The sequence below is a fragment of the Eubalaena glacialis genome, chromosome 16 (genome assembly GCF_028564815.1).
Source record: "Eubalaena glacialis isolate mEubGla1 chromosome 16, mEubGla1.1.hap2.+ XY, whole genome shotgun sequence".
In the NCBI taxonomy this organism is placed as follows: Eukaryota; Metazoa; Chordata; class Mammalia; order Artiodactyla; family Balaenidae; genus Eubalaena; species Eubalaena glacialis.
Window position 1 is genome coordinate 1,923,784 of NC_083731.1, and position 7,795 is coordinate 1,931,578.

A 7,795-nucleotide genomic window follows, 5' to 3' on the forward strand; every position below is an offset into this window, starting at 1 on the left:
GTGCCGCCCCAGGTCCCACCGGTCTCTGCTCTCCGGGACTCGGGAGTCTACAGGGGCCTGACAGCTAAGGGTAAGATGTGCCGCCCCAGGTCCCACCGGTCTCTGCTCTCCGGGACTCGGGAGTCTACAGGGGCCTGACAGCTAAGGGTAAGATGTGCCGCCCCAGGTCCCACCGGTCTCTGCTCTCCGGGACTCGGGAGTCTACAGGGGCCTGACAGCTAAGGGTAAGATGTGCCGCCCCAGGTCCCACCGGTCTCTGCTCTCCGGGACTCGGAAGTCTACAGGGGCCTGACAGCTAAGGGTAAGATGTGCTCTCCGGGACTCGGGCAGGCAGCGCCTGCGATGCTGTTAGAGGCGCATTCTGCCTCAGTCGGGCTGGTGTGGACAGAGGCGCCTGCGTTGCTAACGGGCTCCCAGGCGGTGCTGATACCGCTGGCACCCAGGGTCCTAGACGGCAAGTTCACAGCGGCCGCCCTCTCCCCAGGCCTCCTCCACCACCGCCTAGCATGCTGTTGCTGCCACGAACGTCGGGGCATGACGCGACACAACGTGTTATCTGACGACCCTGAGGCCAGAAGTCCAGCACGAGGCTCCCTGGGCCCAAGCGAAGGTGTCACAGGGCTGCCCCTCCCAGAGCCTCCGGGGAGAAGCCGTGCTTGCCTTCTTCCAGCTTCCAGAAGCACCGCGCTCCCCGGCTCTCGGCCCCTCCACCTTCACAGCCGGCAACGTCACGCCACTCTGCCTCTCGCTGCGGTGGGATTGCCCTCTGACCCCCCCAGAGAGGCCGCCCTTCTCAGGACCCACGTGGTTAGTGGGGGCCACCTGGACGATCAGGACCGTCCCCCCACCTCAAGGCCCCTGGCCGTCAGCCCATCTGTGAAGTAGGTCCCAGAGTCACAGGATCCGGGCTTAGGGTGTGGTCGTCTGCGGAACCGTCTTCCTGCCTCTTTCCCATCCTGTCTCCCGACTGAGGATGGTGCTTCCCGCACAGGATTTTAGCAGTTTCACCACCACCCCCGTGTCCCCCAGGCCAGCTCTGTCCCAGCCCTGCATCCCTGGGCAAGCTCTGTTTCACTCCATCTCACCCGGAACCTGGCACATGCAGACGCTTCATAGAAACTGGTTCCTTCATTCATCTGAAAGGACTGATTACATGCTGCTCTCAGACAGGACGAAACACTCTGCCCTCGGCGGCCGGGCCGGACAGCAGGCTCCCCCCACCTGCCCAGCATCTCCTCTGCCTTGCCCACTGCCCCCAGTGATGCCACGAACGTCCCGGACGAGGGAGACCATGCTGAGCCCAAGCCTCGGCCACTTGCTCTGTTCCCTCTCCATGTCCAGATGTGTCCGTGACGTGAAAAGATGATGTCTCACGCCTGTCCCCAGCCATGCTCCGGGAAGCAGAGGCCCCCGCGTGGAGGGAGGACAAAGCCTTCGCTCGCGGCAGAGGGACTTGACCTTTGTCCTAAGCCCTCCACTTAATTCCTAAAACCACTCTACGAAGGCAAGAGATGGGGATTCATTTTTTAAATCCATGTGCTTGCAACCTAGAAACAAGCAAAAGAAAAGCCAGACTGGAAATCATCGTGGGAGGGCAGGGAGAGTTTCGAGCCAGAGCAAAAGCCCTGACTTTATTTCTCTTTTTTGTGGAGAATCAATAACAGCCTCTGTGTGGGTCGGACCCAGAAAGTGCCGTGTGCCGGCGGGTGGCTTATAGACACCCGTGTGCCCACAGAGAATGGGGAGAAGGCTGAACGGCATCGGGCGCTTGCATACGCTGGATCCAAATTAGGACTTATCAGCAAGTTCATTATCTAAAAATAAATCAGCTTTTCTTTGCTTCATCAAAAGATCAGATTATAGTGTACGCCGCCTTACTTTCAGAATAAAATGTTTTTATTCTTAGACAAGCGAGGACAATGAAAAGCATTACATAATCTGTCAGGCCAACTGTGAAAGGGAATCGTTTCCTTGCAATGAGGGTTCTCTGGTTCCCCTGTTGCAGAGGGAAGCTGACTTCAGCGGTCGAGAACAAAACAACTCCAAGATTCAGGATGCAAACAGAGAGCATTTACTGCCCGGGTTTCAGACGGGATGCTCTCGGTGGGACGCAGTTTTCCTTCAGGCACAGAATGTCCCTGGTACCCCAAGATCAGAGCTTCGGTCTCCCCACCTCTGCCCGACCCTGGCGAAGACGCCTCATTCTGTGCGTTTGCAAAGCAGGCCTGGCCCTTCACAGCAAGGCAAGGGTTCTCCTGTCCCCAGTGAGCAACAGAGCAGATCTTTACAGGAGCGTGTAAGTCTAGCTCCCACCCCGGCCAGCGGGGGGCTGGCAGGAGAAGCTCTGCAGTGAGGAAGGGGTACAAGCACATGTACCACACCAGCCTGAGGAACCAGCTCTCACCCCCGATGCCAGCCCTGAATCAGGGTCCCCAGACCGCCCACGCTTCAGGCCAGCTGGCTGCCAATGTGGGGTTCTTCGAGACCACCCTCATGTTCCGTAATTTCTGAGAACTCACAGAGCTCGGGGAAGCACTGTTCTTACAATTACAGTTTCACGATCACAAAAGGATGCACATCAGAACCAGCCCAAAGAAGAGCTACACAGGGCGAGGTGGGAGGGTCCCACAGGTGACACTGCCGTGTCCTCGGGAAGCATCACCTCCTGCTACATCGATGTGGGTCACCCCCCAGGGACGCTCGGCCCAGCCTCAATGTCCAGAGTGTTTTTTGCAGCTTCATTTATACAGATGTGATTGATCGTCGCCTGGATCTCCAGACCTCTTCCCTCGCAGAGGTCGGGCTGGCATCCCGGGGTCGGTCTTTCTGGTGTGGCCAGCTCCCACCCTAAGCCACTGTGTCAGCGTAAACCTGTGGGCTCCTCCACCCCGAGTCACATGGACACGCCTACCACTTGGGAAGCGCCGTGGGTTTCAAGGTTACCTCCCAGGCACCAGATCTCTCTTTAGGCTGAGGCCGACTTCTTTATTGCCCAGGGGTGTACTGGTCAGCATTCTCCAGAGAAACAGAATCAACAGGAGACTGACTGATTGATTCTAAGGACCTGGCTTGTGCAGTGATGGAGGCTGACAAGTCCTCTCCGTATCGGGAACCTCTTCCCCACTGAGCTCGTTCTGACCGCCACGCTGCTCTTCTGACCGCCGCGCTGCTCTGCAGTCATTCTTTCCAGCTTGTGTTACTTGTGATGTTGCCATATGCAGTTCTGAGTTTTGTAAGCCCAGCAATGCAAGCCGGTGTTGACCCCTCCCAGCTTCCCGCGGTTCACGCTTGGAGAGCGTAAGAAGTCCCCAGAGGCGCCTGTGAGAGCTCACTCCAGGCTCTAGAACCAAATCGACCTTGTTTCCGTTCCCCACATCAGAGAAAGACCGGAGGGCTAAGCTGTCGAGGGCTAAGCTGTCGTTTCCCGAAGACTCAGCCTCCTCAACAGGACGCTGCACTCTTGGTGGAGCTGATGCCTCTGTCGGCTTGGCGTGCACTCCATGCAAAGCGATCTCGGAAATAAAACACCGCAGTACTTCCAGCTTTGAGCGGAATCGCTGTGGCTCCTAATCGTAGAGGAGACCCGAGGTGACCAGCGGGGCTGATGCCAACGTGAGTGCCCCAGAACCCCGTGTGAGCCTGGGGACCCACGAGGTTGGCATCACAGCGACATCGATGTCAATGAAACATCCAGCCAGCTTCCCTCTTCCGTTCTAAAGATTTGCAAAACTCTGCAGAGTCTCACTCCCCAAACAACCAGAAACTCTGCCACGCATGGAATTTCTTCCTGTAGCCTCCTCCACTCAGCAGATACCTCCTAAGCCTGATCAAGTTCCAACTATTCGTAACTCGGGGGAAGTACCTCCACTCTCCCAGATTTTCTTGGATGGTAAGTCTCTACCCCTCTGCTTCTCCAGTCACCCACCAGGAAGGTTGCATGTTTCCTTGTGAATTATTCCTTTATTATTATACTGCATACTTTTCCATGCTGCAAGTTTCTATACCAAAGTGTGTCCACCCTCATCAAATGTCATTGCAAAGTCTCTTGCCTCCATATTTTCTTCCTATACAATGCATTTTACAGACTACTTTTTTGCAAGAGCAAATGTTTTGGACATCTCCTTGCAGATCTTAGTTTGCAAAGTTGATGCTTTATTAGTAAAATATCTAAAGCAATTTCTTCACAAAGGATTTACCACAAATGTCGATTTATTCTGAATTATTTGGGAATAATTTTGGAAATTGGGAAATATAGACCATCTGAGTTGAGGTTAGTGTAAACATAACCCTAGATATATTGAAGAAGGCAGGTCAAGTCCATAGATTAACTTCACTGCTATCAACTCACAGCTCAACAGCCCAAGAAAGAAGAAAGACATAGTGACATTCAAGGCACCAGGCTGAGTTTGATATTTTATTCAGAAATCGAGTAAAAGCAGAATTAAGGTAAGGACACAGATATACATTGTTACAGAAGTGATAACAGAAGGAAATAAAGACAATTTGGGGGAAAATGATATGCAAGATTTTTCTCTCCTCGAGAGCAAATATAAAGTCTGGGTTAATGAGCTCGTGGAAGAGAAAGGGCCACAGGACATAAGAATTTCTACACAGGAGGTCTCCCGTCTCTGATAGAAGAGTCCTTTAAATTTTTATCTTTTTATCGGCCTCATCAGTATGAAAAGATAGCTCAAACATAATGGGTACCATAGTCACAAATGTGGAAAGCCTTTTTTTTCTTTTTTGCAAAATTGGATCATACTGAAAAGATGCAGGATAATTAACGAAACGAACTATTGAAGGGAGCTTGGTGTTTGTTAAAGATTTAATTGTTGATGAAGAAACATAAAGAACTGTGTGGGTAGGGGGAAAATCAGAACTCGGCTCCAGGGAACACCAAAGCTGGGATGCCGTCACATGTCTGTGACAGGGTGGAATTACCGCGCGGGCTGTGCTTTATCACAGTGTTTAAATGCTCCTCTGACCCGAGCCTCTGATGGCACAGGAATTCGAACTTCCCTTTTGCTCTGAACCGAACGCCATGCCCGTGTCTACAATCTCTGCAGGCCACGTTTGGGCTGCTTGACTTTTTAGAGGCTGGTGGCCATTTCATCGGCCTTTATTTTCCTAATGTCAGAAAGACTTCATTTTACATTTTTTAGCTTTTTAGTTTGAAATCATCATAGTTCACAGGAAGTTTCAAAAGCATCCCAGAGAGGTTCTGTGTACCCTTCAGTCAGAATTTCCCCATGGTTCCATCAGCACAGAACCAAAACCAGGAACATGACACTGCAACAGTGTGTGTGTGTTTGTGTGTGTTTAAGCCATGTTGACACGTGTACACTCATGTGACCACCACTGAAACCAAGACGCAGACCACTGGGCACCACAAAGACCCCTTCATGCTGCCCTTTACGGGTACACCCCCCCTTCACCACCACCAAGAACCTTCCTCGCCATGGCGACCACTAGCTGCTCCCCATCGTACAAGGCTGGCATTTCTAGAATGTCATCATCTGAATGGAATCACACAGTATGTGACCCTTTGAGATGGGTTTCTTACTCAACACAATGCCTTTGAGATCTGTCCAAATTATTGCTAGTTATCATTAGTTTTTCCTTTTATTCCCTGGTATGAATATACCACAGTTTAACCGTTCACTTGTTGTAGGACTGTTTCTAATCTGGGGCTATTACACATAAAGTCTCCATGAACATCATTACAGGTTTTTGTATAAATGTTTTCATTTCTCTGCCATAAATGCCCAGGAGCACATTGGCTAGTTGCATGGTAAATATATGTTTAAATTTTTAAGAAACTGGCAAACTATTTTGCAGGTGGCTGTACCAGTTTGAGTGAATGGTGGAAACCTTCCTTCCCCTTCTGTCACTTTACCCTCATCCATCTGTAATATAGCGGTCTTAGATATTTCCTCCACATGCATTGAAAACCACATTACAAGAGTGTTACAGTTTTTACTTCAACCATCAAACATAATTTAGAAAACTCGAGGAGAAGGAAAAGCTAACAAATTCTTAAAATAATTATTCTTTTTTTAAAAATGTTTATTGGGGTATAGTTGATTTACAATGCTGTGTTAGTTTCCGCTGTACAGCAAAGTGAATCACTTATACACATGTCCACTCTTTTTTAGATTCTTTTCCCATATAGGCCATTACAGAGTCTGGAGTAGAGTTCCCTGTGCTCTACAGTAGGTCCTTCTTAGTTATCTATTTTCTGTATGGTAGTATGTATATGTCAGTCCCAATCTCCCAATTTATCCTTCCCCACTCCTTACCTCCTGGTACCAATAAGATTGTTTTCTACATTTTGCAAATAGGCTCTAACAGTATACAAATAGGATAATACGTTATGACCGAATGGGATTCCCCCCAGGAACAAAAGTTTGGGTTAACATTTGAAAATCAGTGTAATTCACCCTATTAGCAAACTAAAAAAGAAAAACCATATAGTGATCTCAGCTGACCCTTAGACATCAGTTTAAGTCATTCCTGGTTTTCTGGACTATTTTCTAACTTCTCTGAATCTCAAAATTCCTAGGATAGTGTACACCAACAAAGCAGGCACTGGTTTATAAATGAGTCACACCATCCATCACAAAGGAAGGCAGATTCAGTTCGTTTTATTACCATCAATTTTATTATAATCAGTCATGTGATGGTTGATTCAGTTTAAATACAGTCAAACAACCTAGAAGTGCCCCAGTTTTGAATCATCCTTCTGCATGGGCCGGGGGCTTGGATTCGTCCCTCCATCACCGCAGGGATCCCCAAACCTTCCCCGGCACCAGAATCATCTCAGGGAGATGCCTGGAAAGAGATTTCCAGGCCCCACCCTAGACCCGCTGCATGGAGAATCTTTTATTTTTTTAACTCCGAAGTGATTTTAGCTCAGAGCTTTGGCTCCACAGAGCTTATCTGAACGCTGCTGTTTCAAAGATGGCACCGCCCCCAACCGTCCCTGAGAAGGAAGAAGCTTTCTGGCCCACCATCCACGAGGTTCTCCAGGACAGGTAGAACCTGAGTGGCTCCCGATGCCCGAGCCAGGCCATCTGGGGACCCGCGTGTGCAGACAGGGGCAGCAGAGCAGCCAAAGGCGACGTGGGTCTCCCTTCCAGAAGGCGTGTGCTCAGCATTGGTAGGGGGGTCCCCAGAACCTCCCAAGGGCAGCGGCCCAGGATGCAGCCCAGCCTTTCGGCCGAGGCTGTGCTCGCCCCATGCGGACCCTCGGCCAGCGCACTGCGCTCGGGGCCCCGCTGGCTTACCCAGCTGCCCCCATCCCTCAGGCCACAGTCCAAAGGCTCCTGCTCCGCCCTGCATCCTCTGCCTGCCCCCAGGACGACGCCCAAGAGCCCGCGTGCCCCCCATCCCAGTGTCCCCTGCCCAGGCACCAGGTGACACGCAGGTTGTCACTCACTCTTCTGCTTCCACCACAAGGTGAGAGGCACTCAGATCTCTCCAGCTCCCACCTCTGCTCCGAGCCCAGAGCGGTTCCCGGGGGAGGGGCCAGTGTCCCCCGCAGCCCCACGGACCTCCCCACGGACCCCCACGGACCCCCAGGCCCAAGGCCGGCAGCAGCAGGACCGGCAGGGCTGAAGCCCCGAACTTCCCAGGAGGAGCCATCGCCCCGTCCTCCTGAGACTCCCCTACCCAGCAGTCCCTCTGTAATCTGGAAAATAAGGGGATGATGGGGCCCGGGATCTTGTCTGGGGCCACGTCACATGCCACCCAGGTGGTTAAATGTTGTCAATGTCACCTGGCCCCGAGAGGGTCA